Genomic DNA, 13,256 nt, shown 5'->3' on the forward strand with positions numbered 1-13,256 from the left:
AAAAGAAAATAGAAAGCTGAGCCACAGCTAAACTTTTGCATTAGAAAGGACAGCACTGGAATGATCCATAAGATGCTATGCTGCTGCAAAACAGCCATTTTTGATAAAACACAGTCAAGGGAGCCTTAGGAAGGCAGGAGAAAAAAATGTGTGAACTAAGCTTACTCAGCCAGATACAACATAGATGTGTAACAACAACTTTCCTTTGAATTTCTGTTCCTTCATCTCTACCTTCTCTATCTCTGTCCCCTCCAAAATTCTGAGGATGATACAGTGTGTTTCTCCAGCTAATTTGCTTTTGCTGTCTTTTTTTCCTATACTTCTCCTCTGGGTAAAAGGTATTCTATGTGTCCTACAGATGTTTGTTTAAAATGACACAATTTAGACAGCATCTGGAGGCTGCAGAAGGAGAAAGCATAGCAACTGGTCCAACATACCCTGGTCCTGGATAACAAGTTTCTCCCATTCTGCATCATCAAAAATGAATAGGATGGCTGGGCTGATCTGAACTCCTGCCAGTCCTCATTGAACTCTCCTTCAATTTTAAAACAATCACCTTTGTGCTGCATCACACTCCCCTTTCTAGCATCTCAGAAACATCTGCAAGCTGTTTTATTGCAGTTTTCCAAATCTCCTTAGAACACTGCCTTTCCCAACACCTGTATAACACAATGACAGCCACACTTCTGCTGCGCTGAGGGACCTGACTGTCACCTTAACTAACATGGTCACTTGCATTTCCCATCTGCCTGCATCTGCCAGTTGTACCTTACGCTCAAATGCAAGCTCAGAGTGATGACCATTTTTTATTCTTATTCTGCATTTGGACAACTTCTCTAGCTAACAGTGAGATGTGTCAGAAATACAACATTTTGGTAGGTGAGGTGTATCATATCCAGCATGTTGGGATGATAATTTAGGATTTTAGCTTTTACATTTTTCAAATCCCATACTGCAATAGGGCATAGCTCTAAACTCCATATAAAGTGTAGAAACTGTCCTCATTTTTTGGTTAGACAAAACAATCCCTCTGGGCCTGTGATCCAAGGACACACCACAGCCTCAGGCCCCAAAAGCATAAACAAGAGTGGAGGGGGAGAGAGCTGGGAGAATATGACTTAATTACCTGAAGTTGTAATTGGAGAATTAACCCCTGATATGCAAATAGACCAGACTAATAATTGTCTGAAAAACTCATGACCATTGTCCATCTTGTGTGTAGCCTCTGTGAGGCTTTTACGCTGCCCAAGATGTATCTACTGAAGGCCTTTAATAAATACCTACTTTATTCTCTAACTCTGTCGAGCCTTTGTTCAAGGTAGCCACTCCAAGGCATCAGGGACAACAAGAAGAGATAAAGTTAAACCATTATTTCTTTTTAAGGCATGTAGGCAGAAATATAGTGCAAGTATTTAGTTCTAAAGATGTAGAGCTAAAAGAAATTTTGTACTTCTAAAAAAATGGTTTAAAATAGTAATAATAAATATTCAGCATTCATACATTTTCTGAACTTAATGAAACCAAAAGAATCAACACAACTAAACACAGTGTTTTAAACACTACCAAAATCCTGTATTTCACAAAGTAAATTTTGTAGCATAGGGCTATGCTACTCAAATGCTGAATTCTACCCTTCATTCTGGATACACATAAATTTTGCTGAAAACTGGCCCAGATCTCAGCCATATGACATACTCCTGTCAGACCCCATATTTCCTATCTTTTTCCTATGTTTGTGAGTTTCATTAAGGAAACCAGGCCCCAGTGCTGGGGTACAGCTATGATATATCATTGCTGGTTCCAGCATTAACAGACCAGAGTATTTTCTCCCTTTGTGGTCAGCCAGACTATCAATAGGCAGACAGGGCTGACCTCCATTTGCAGGAGACTAATGTCTCCAAGCAGGAATCTATCTTCCAGCAAGTAGAAGAAATGTTGTTCTCGGGTGAAAATACATATCTCAGGTCACAAAAACAGCAAAATGCCTTAGGCACCTTTTACACAGTAAATATTACGGAGTTAATGCAAAAAATTCTGATGGCTGGGGAAAAAAAAAAAGAGAAGGAAACCTACAAGTAAATCTACAAGAAAAGAGTTCCAGTGGAAATAAAATACATTATCCCGTAGAACAGAATTGCTGTGTATGCGTGCCTATATCATGCTTTGCTACACTAGAAACTGTATGTAAAATGATGACTGATTTTCAAATTATGATCTCCAAAGGCATAGATTTTGATAAAACTTAATTAGGTCTATTTAGTTTTTCATGTTCACAATGTGCCAAATAGAAGTACTGTGTCCAAAGCACCAGAGTCTGGTCTGAATATATCAGTGTAAATCAAGAAAAAACCCCAGACTGAGTCAGAAACTCAAAACAGGAATCATATATATATTGTCTCCAGAAAACATCATTATGGTTACTGTATACAATAGCTAAATATCTAAGTGATTATTTGAATTCTGGTTGGGCTGAGACATCAGTTTAGGTCTTGACTACTTTCTACTATACACTCATAAAAACACACACTCAGAATCAGTCCCTGGTCCAAGAAGAAAAAGAGAGAGCAACAGTGAAGTAGTTGCTGGAGTTGGACCAGTGCTGCCAGCCAGAGTGGAGCTGAGTCAACCCCAGGACATTTAGTCAAGGTTCTGGCTAAATGACTGTTGCTGCTGACCAACACCTGCAGTTTTATACCACTACAACTTTCTATCTATCAGTAGAAATCACAGAAAGACAGAATTTCTCAAAAGATTTCTGGCATTCCAGCCAGAAAGAGGATTTCATGAGTTGGATTTTTTTTCTCATCTTTTAAGTATTCATAGAATTATTTGGGTTGCAAGGTGTCTTAAGCATCATTTAGTTCCAACCCCCCTAATTTTTATATTTTTTCTTTCAAGACCAGCTTGCTTTTGGAAGTACAGAGGTTTGCAGCAATAAAAAACAACCAGAAGAATATCAGCTAACAGAATATTTCTGACCCTTCATAATTGTTTGATTCGGGTGTTCAATGCAAAGCATAATGGAAACACTCCTGCCTGTATGCTTATGCCAAACATTTTGGTCACAACTCAAAATGTTTTCCTGCATGGTACTGCCATCATTAACTGGTCTCGCCAGATTCCTGAAATCCCCTGTATTAGCCAAACATTTAGCTGCTGCTCTTTATCCTTTCCACAATATTGCAAGAAATGGGAAGAGAAATATTAGAGATATTTATGTATGTATAACCTACTGCATCTATTTTAAGGTCTTTAGGGAAATATTTCTTCAGAATGCATATGGAAGAGGGTGGCAGGTTCTCTTTTCCACATGGAAGTTCCTTTCTACTCTAACTTTCTCCCTGAACAGTAAATCCTGGCAATATGAACAATTAAAAAGATAATATGAACATACGGAATTTTCTAATTGCTGCCCTGCTACAGCTTATTAAAATAAGAATATACTTTATTTATGTAGCACCTGTCTGTGAAAGCACCCCAGGCACTTTAAATACAGAGCAAAACTCATGATAAAAATAAGTATGCACAGGAGGAAAACAGAAATCATTAAACATAATTCAAAATACTAAATACAACCAGTGTACCTTAAAAGCTGCACTGTGATTCAAACAATCTTATGAAGCTAAGTCTTTAAAAGAGCCTTTTTAAACCATCTTTTCAGTCCCAGGAGTAAACCTCATCCAACTCACCAAAGCCACAAGAACAAAGATACAGACACTCTAGTTAGCTTCTGCAGTGTTAAAGCAACACATTTTTAAGCTCCCAAATGAAAAGACCCTGCGGTTGTTATTTACATTACCTTAGGTCCTTGGAGGTGAGAGCAGCCAGGATTAAATACTGTGTGTGTGTAACACGTGGTGAGAACAACAGCACAAGCCCCATGCTGGTGGGGAGGAGAGCCATTCCTCCCACACCCCACGAGCCTTTCACCTGAGCCACAGCATCTCACACCAACACATCCAGAGGTCCTTTCCCAAGGGAACTTCCTACAACACTCAGAAATGGCCACTGCAAAGAGCATAAAGCCACAGTTAACTTGCAAAGCACATAAAGATGGGAGTGAAAGGAAAACAGAGATATAGAAGCTTAGTTTCAGCATTTCAGTTTCCAAAGCGCTTGGAAAATTGTGAAAGACAGAAATAAAACTGAGAGCTCCCCTGTCTAAGCCTAAATCTCTGTTCCTTGGACTTGACAAGAGTCATGACAACTGACTGCAAACATGAGTACAACCTGAGAATCAAGCTGCTACTAGACCACATGACGATGGAAGATCTAACCTGATGAATAATTATATGCTGATAGCAAAAAAGGAATCAAGCACTTAATGCAGAGCAGTCTCACACTACCTTCTCGGGTTGCATAATTCCATGATACTATGAATATATTCTACAGTAATTGATGCATTCTGGACAAGCTGACCAAATACTCAAGTAGTTCAACAAAACCATGTTGCTAGAATCTGGACTTAAGGTCAAGCTAGTAAATATGCAATATATATGCATAATATAGTAAGTGAGGGCTGAGCAGTCTTCCTGAGAGGCAAAGCCCCAGACATGGGCATTAAATTCACTGAGATTAAATCTTGGTCCTTTTGAAAACACCACTATTTTTTTTTTTGTATGTTCTTCATAACATCATTTCCTGCTCAAGAAATAGATGGGACTTCTCCTGTAGGTTGGATAGTAGATGTTCTGCTGTGAAGAAAATCACTTGGAGGCCAGTGGTCGATGTGGGAGGCATCTGATTTGCTCATCTCCATTGCCAAGCCAGGCAGGTCTATAACAACACAGATTGCTGAACATCTCTTGTAAAACTCCCTTAAAATCTAACTGGGCACATTAAATATTAATGCATTAAATAGAGATGAGCTTCCAAATGCACTTTCACACACAAAGCAAAAATAAATTCTATTTATACCTCAATTATATATCTTTGCATGTTACTCCCCTATGCAGACAATCATACTGAAAATTAATTCCTTAACATTCCCTCCACAGCCTTTCTACTAGCCAGACCCGTCACTTCTGAGAGAACTAGATTTTGACAACACAGGTGAACAGATCTGTAACATGTCACTCCTGCTCCAGTTGCAGAGATCATGAAAGGAACATTCCTTCCTATTATTAGTGGCATCAGGGAAAAAATTTTAGTAAGACATCTCTAAATGGCAATGCTGAGGAAACAAATTAAGTGCATTGATGCTATCAATGACCCTAAGATCTCTGCCCATAACCAAAGCAGGGGCCTATGAGAACTCCCTGATTGGTTTAGGCATCTCCACCTGCTTGGATGAGAAACACTCCAGAAGAACCAAGCTGACATCAGAAGCACCAAAAGAGGCAGTGCTGGCTGGAGACCCACTGTACCAGAGACTACTCTTATCTGAAAATATTGACAAGGCCTCTTCTGGTCCTCTGTGATAAGAAAGTCATTACTGAGTGACAAGAAGAGCTGACAACATGACTAAAGATGGATTAAATTCTTGGTATAAATCAATGCTCCTCATATACAAACATGAATCTGGAAACACAGCAAGACACAGATATTTCACCAGTTTTGCAGCTCTCAAGTCACTGTCTCTGACTGAAACAAAGTTCATAAGAATTAATTTAATGATCAATATCTATGTATTATATCTCCACTGGCCTTTGATTTTTCAAAACCAAGACTTCCAGGAACAATAACAATTACAAAGCAGCAACAGTTTCTTACTGTTTTTTGTACCACAGCAGCTATCAGGCATGAAGCAACTGAGTCTCACAGAGCTATGAAAAGATGGATTAAGACCTCAAAAAAATAGAAAAAAGTACCTTTTTCACCCATGCAGGGCATATGTATTTCCAGTTATGTTCTGTAATCCTTAGAGCACATTTGCAGAGATGCTCACATAATTCAATCTAAGGCATGCAACACGGGGGCCTTGCACAGAGATGCAGTTGCCCAGGGAAAGACTTGCAAGAAGAATGCTCTAGCAGAGCACCAAGATTGAGAACAGCTGTTTAATTAGGCCAGATTATTGAATTTTATTCATTAATTTGGCCCATCTTCTTTATATTCAACCCAAATCACTGTACATCTGAGAGGGAAAGACTGCTCAGAGATAAAGCAATAACAAGATAAAAACTTCATCTGCTTTATTAACTTTGTCAGCATTGCTGAGCCTGGTTCAGAATGACCTATGTTGCCCTGAAGTGAGGTGAAAAGCACAACACAGGATTGTCACAGGGAACGTTATTTTGTCCAGAAGAACTGAACCAAGGTTATCATCCTTCTAACATTATCACAGTGGCAGAAGGGAAGGACTGTGTCTCCTGTCCCACTTTCCCTTGGGAACAAGATGTTATAACAGTGGTAACTTTTTAACCAATTCCTCACAAGACTCCTTTCCATCATTTGATGGTGATGGTGATGGCATGCATATATCTGCCCTGTATTGATGAGACAAAGACATGTGCAGCACTTTCTCCAAATTTAAGGATGCAGTTGCATGAGTCATTTGGTTTTGTGCTGAATAGATTTAATTTCCTTCCTAGTAGCTGGTATAGGACCATGTTATGTATTTGTGCTGGAAATGCTGTTGATAATTTAAAGAAGTCTTCACTACTGCTGAGCAGTGAGGACTTCTTATAAAATCAAGACCTTTTCTCTCTCTCATCCCACCCCACCAGCAAAGAGGCTGGGGTGGTACAAGAGTGGGAGATTATCAGCACTGTGATCCCCAATGTGGGAAGAATGATGTGCAGGAACTCCATGACATCAGAATGCTAATTAATTACTTTATTATACTATATTACACTAACAAGAATTATCACTAACTAACTAGAAATCCTGTGACTCTCTCTGCTGAGAGTCCTGACACAGCTGTGATCTAAGCAGTCACCTTGGGTAAACAATCTCCATAACACTTTCCACATGTGCACAACAACGAGCAGCAAATGAGATAAGAATTGTTGTGATCATTCTTTTCTCTGCTTCTCTCACAGCTTCTCTCAGGAGAAATCCTGAGAATGCTGAGTCTCTCTCTCTGTTCAGAGGATAGGTGAATACCACAGGAGAGGACACAGTGGGGACAGATGACCCCTGTCGATCCAAGGGACATTCCATGCCATATGGAATTATGCTCAGCATGCATAGCTAGGGAAATAAGAAGAACATTTGGAGTGATGGTGTTTGTCTTCCTAAGCTGCTATTACATGTAAAAGACTCCTGCTTTCTTGGCAATTACTGAACACTCACCCGCCCATGGGAAATGGTGAATGAATTCTTTTTTTCTGCTTTGCTTGTGTGCATGACTTCTTCTCTACATATTAAGCTGTTTTACCTCAACTCAGGAGAGTTCTTGTATTTATTATTCTAATTCTTTCCCTCAGCCAATCATGACAAGGTGAGCAGGTGGCTATGTGAGGCTGAGTTGCCAGCTGGGGTTAAACAATGGAAGTTTTCCAAAGTCACCATCATTCAAGTTTCAGAAAACATTAATTCTAAAAGATTATGTGTCCATATTCAACAATATACTGAAGTTTACTTTATTTTGCAACCATCCATATTTACCAAAAAGTCTCTGTGCTGTGGCAGTTGTGCAGAGACTTATCACTCCTGTGAGGAAAATATTATACTGCTTACCCTCAAACAAGCAAAAAATAATTGAGAAATTATTTTGATTTGATTTAGTCTGCATTACTTTCAAATTTAAGGTATAGCTAAACCCCCCACCCACAATTAATAAAACTGATTATAAAGCATGAAAATAAAATTAACACATATTCAAACAATAAGTCAAAAGGTGCAGTTCTCAATTGGATTATCAAATCCCCAAATACCAAACCTTTTCTAACACTAAATAAGGTAAAACCAAATCCCCAGCTATTGTGTGTACAAGGCATTTTACAAAGACATCCTTTTCCATAGGTAGGGTCCTGAACTGGCCATGCTTCAGGGTCTTTCCAAGCAGAACTTCCTCAGCCCAGGGGAAGAGAGGTGTCACTCACTGACAGGGAAACTCTATTTCCAAACCTCGTAATATCTGGAATATAAAGGGTATAAACATTGCTGGATCACAAAGTAGTTCCTGTTTCCTTTCAATGCTTCCCCTCTGCACTGAGCAATATTGTTCAATATTGGTTCTTGGTAGTCACGAATTTAAACAAGTAAAAGCCCTAAGAACCAAACCAATAACTACCTCATAACATTTTTTACTTTGGATCCATTCTTTTATTTCTAGTGCAAAAACACCAATGCAGCACAGATATGGAAATGATGCTGTCACTCAGGAACAAGTTCCTGTTAAGAACAAAACCCTTCTCTTCATGAAACCAAAACTTCTTTTACACATAGACTTCCAGTACAAGGGATGACTTGTAGACCAAATTCTCTAAGGAAAGCAGAGAAGCCACTGCACCACAGCCTTAAAATCACAAAGTAACAAAATGTGGTGCAAATTTATCAGAGCTAACTGTTAAAAGCAGCAGAAAAACTTGGGATACTATGCATAATTTACCATTATAAACTAACATAAAGCCCTACTGCTGCTTTATCTCCAAGGAAGAATGACAATAAAAGACAACAGGACTTATCCAGAACATATTTGGAGTTCAACAGTCTAGGGGCTGAGATCAGTGTAAACATTTCATGCAGGGAAAGAACAACAGTTAGAAAGAGATAAAAAATAGAAAGAGATAAAAAAGAAGAAAATAAATACTTTAGATTCAATATATGTTTATATTCTGCCCCAAAGCTACACAACTCAGCCTGGAACATGTTTCAGGTCATGATCCATAGAATCACAAAGGGATTCCTATGCTTCCACTGGTATCACATTCTCCTTTAAATTAATCCTTTGATGCCTCCAGCTTCAGGTTGAGACTTGATGTACATGAGGCCATGGAGCCCCACCGTTACAACTCCCTTCCAGAAGAGAGACCTCAGATTCCTTCAGACCCTGATGCTTTCTCAACTTTTTCCTCATACCTTGTGGGTTTCATTTCTGTGTGTGTTATATTCCTATGGTAACTTGTAAAATTATAGCACAAATAATGCAGAGAATATGCTTCTATGTCTTACTTTCTGTCACATACTCAGGGAAAAAAAAATTAAGCAGTCATGACTGCTCCTTTGCTTAGCCAAAATTGCACAAATTACTCATAGCCTATCAATGGATGCACCCCACTGCATGGGCAGATAATTCTCTAAGAGCTACCATAATTCGCAATCTACTTTCTAACAATGAAAGTCTCAGTTACTAGTGTCCCTTATTCAAATTCCTAAAAGAAAGGAATAATTCTTTAGAAAGGCTTCCAGCTCTGCATTTAAATTCTAACATGGCAGGAAGTGCTCAAAAATTAGCATTCTCCACCTCCAGGAAATGCAGAGATGCACACCAGACAATAAAAAATAGTCTGTCTTCCATTTTAAAGATTCTAATCCAAGACTTTATCTTAACTTACTCTAATTACTTCATTAGATTCATCTCTCTTGTAAAATGACTATAAAGTAATCTCTTCCTCTGGTATGGACAGCAACAAATAACACAAAGAATGTTCATATTTTATTTTCTCATCAGAGCTTGAAAGAAACTACTATAAAGTGTAAAGATCAATGGCAGAGAGGCTCTGCAGAATTAACACAGATGCAATATGAATTCTCATTTTAATCTTCCATTTCATCTGTAAATACAAGCAAAAAATCTAGGTGTGCATCTCATATTTGCAACTCAGTGCTAATAAAAATATGCCAGAGAGCAACGTAATGATAACAAATTCCTTTGGAAAGGTGCAAAATGACACAGAAGAATTATAATGAGTTTCTTACACTGCAGAGTCTTTCTTCAATTACTCAGGAGATAAGGATGATTTGAGGACTTTGTCATTCAATTGCAAATTAAAGCATCACTTCACATGCAGCAGGATCAGGCACTGAAATCACTTGTCAAGAGTCTGACACTTTTAAGAGCTTCAGTGTCTGGAATTCATCCTATCTTTTCCTGCAGACTGGTGTGCCTGGATGAGTCTGCTCTCTACATTCAGCCATTAGTGTCTCAGTAAAGCTGTTTGTCCAGCTCAAAATATTCTCAATAAAAGGGAGGAAGGAAGAAAAGAGGAAGCATAGTTTCATCCCTATTTCCTAGCTTGGGAAACAGAATTTTGCACTAAGCCAAAATTAGTTCAAGAACTGTTTTCTTATGGCTATCAGCTCTGCTTATTAACAAAATATTTTATGTAAGCACAAAGTATTTTAACCTCAAAGATACCAGTTAAGACCACCAGTTAAGTGTCATCATTCAGGATATACAAACCAGTTTGATTTGTGTGGGTTGTTCTTTGGAACAATGCCCTGATAGCTAAAGCAATATCCCCAGTTCTGAGTTACTTTCAAACCTTTTTCTTTCATGATAGGTTATTTCTCCAACATTCAATCCCAGTCACATGGCTGTAGACTGTTGTGAAGATCAATATATGTTCCTCCAACTCACCAGCTGCTTTCTCTACATTTTCTATAAAAATATTTAAAATTACCTGAAACAGAAACCAAGGTGTCCCTCATCACTGAATAAGCATCCCACATACCCTTACTACCAAAGTACCCACTCTATTGTCACTCTGAAAATAAATATGCATATTTTTTTAATATGACCTGTAATAGTTTCAGTAGCAGAGGCTGAGAGAATGCCAACCATGAAATACCACATTATTTGGAATTAAGGGCACTACAGTGAAAAACATGACCCAATCTTTATGTCCCCTCAAGCATCTGTGCTATTTCATAATTTGTCCCCTGCATTCCTGGTGACTTCTCTAGCCATGGAAGAATGAACAGAGGATATTCCTGCTCTCCTCTGTTTTAGGTCCAATAGATAAAATAGGTGGGGAAATTCATAGCCATCTCATGACTCTCAGTGCAAGTCCTGAGTTACTCATAAGAGGGAAACAATACTGCTTTGTTGGGTTTTTTTAGCCTTGACATTTACATCCAATCACTAAGAGATCAGGCAGCTTTTGAAGTTTATGTTTTAAGGTCTGGTATCTAATTCACTGCATGTATCTTTCACTTTTGATGGCTTCTGGAATCGAGACAAAAATTACAGAACCACATTTAAAGACTGTGGAATATAGCCGTGCATGGGAGCATAAACAGAAGCAGAAAAATTGTAGCCAATTGTATAAGAATTATGACTATAATAACATCTTTTCAATGTCAATATTAAAAGAAAGTTTTAAGATCAGATCTATAGGCCCTGGCAGAAAAATACACTACACTGAAATAGTACAAACTGCTTTCAGATTAATTAGAAAAAGAGTAAATAGTACTACACCAAAGGCATAATTTCAATTTCACAGACCAAAGGGGCTGCCAACCGCAATCATGGAATACAAGAAACACAATGTTTCAGTTTTAACAAAAATTTGTAGCAAATTTCCTTCATGTCTGTTTGTGCCCACTGACAGCTGACTCAGAGCACAGTCCATCTTAAACTAACACTCCCCCACTGGAAGAACAGCTAGAAGAAATACCTTTTAGAAAACAACTTTATTTTTTATTATTTACCCATTATGCTTTATTTATTATGAGGAAGTAATTCACATTATGACAGGCACAAGTAATTTCAAAAAAGTACATTCTTACTGAGAAAGAAAAAACCCAGCTCAAAGAAGCATTCAGTTTCTTAACATGTCAATTGACTTCATCAAAATATTTTGTCTCTGGCATTTTATGAGGGTTGACATTTTACAAAATGCTGAATTTTATCCCAAAATTGAAGAAATCTACTCTCATGGCACAAGTCAGCATGTCTTTAAATTCTCAGAGGCCCTCAACTTGTGATACCCTTCAGGCATGGAAGCTAAACTCAAAAATTCACTGTACCACTCACACAGGTCAGACTTTATTGTAAGTGGGAGCTTTTATCAGCCAAGACTTCTAAAACCACTGTGCCTGAAGTTTTGACAGTTGTCATAAATTATGAGAATTCTTGCTTCCAGACAAGAATTTTTTTTTCCAGTCACACTAACATTTAACTGTCCATTGAGACTGAGTAAGGGGGAAGAAAGGGAGGAGCTGCACACCATGGTGTGAGCAGTGAGGAAAAGAGAATTGAAGAACACACAGGGCAAGAAAACTCTTAATCTCAAGCAAGTGAGTAAAAATTCATGAGAAAGATTCAGAATTTTGCTAGAAGGAAGGCAGGCCTTCTTTTCTTATTCCTCTTATGATTGCATTTATGAGCTCGTTTCAGAGGAGCAGCCAGTAGTACTCCTAACAGTGCATCACTTTTGGGAAAAGCAATTACCTGCTTTAGGATGTAGTGAATCAGCCTCTGAGACATCCAGCCCAGAACTGTGAGAAAGAGGCTACAGTTGCAGTCCAGCACAGTTATTTTCTTTACTGTTTATTCCTGTACTTCCTTTGCCCTTACTGAACATTCTGTACCAAGTAGGCTTGTAGTAGAGAATGATATTTCATCACAGTAAATGTATTCACTTATCCACAGGAAAAAAAAATTCTTTCCTCCATATGATTTTGAAAGGCCTTCAGAGATGAAACAGACACCTGATTGTCTTCACAGATTCTCCTTGAGGATGTAAGAAGACAAAGGAGAGAGAAAAATAAGGAAATGTGTCTGTCATTCATGGGAAAAAAATCAAAGCAATGAAAGAAAATGGAGGCATGATCAATAAAGCTGACTCTTGTTCCTAAATCTCAGTGCCTGCCTGATTGAAGGTGTTACCTGACAAAATTGATGTACTCTTCCCACACACTTTTCTGCTCTGTTGCTTTACAGAGGATTTTTACCTTGTGTCCAACCAACCAGAGGAACAAATCAAGAAAAAAAAAATCAATTTGAAGGTAGTTTTGAATCTCAAGAAAGGAACCAGAAATATAAAACAAATGCAGATATCAGTTATTATCAGCTTTTTTCAGGAAATAGCCTTGATATTGTTCCGAAAGGTCATTTTGGAACATCTGACAGCCCGTGGATGTTTAGGATGAGAAGGCTCAATCAGAAATCCAATGAGAATTTCAAATAGCAGAGGCTAAAATTTGTAAATTAAGCACCAAAGAAAGTACAAATAACTGGTTAAGTTTCACAATAGCCTGCATCATAGAAAAAGCTGTAATCATTTTGCTTCTTAGAAAACACAAAGATGCAATTCAGAGATGTGTTGAATATAAAATCAATACTATTATTATCAGTTATGAAAAAAAACCACATTTTATTGTAACTTGGTTTTTTAAAAAAATTTCTTACTTCTATGTAATAC

The sequence above is a fragment of the Lonchura striata genome, chromosome 2 (genome assembly GCF_050655825.1).
Source record: "Lonchura striata isolate lonStrDom1 chromosome 2, ASM5065582v1, whole genome shotgun sequence".
In the NCBI taxonomy this organism is placed as follows: domain Eukaryota; kingdom Metazoa; phylum Chordata; class Aves; order Passeriformes; family Estrildidae; genus Lonchura; species Lonchura striata.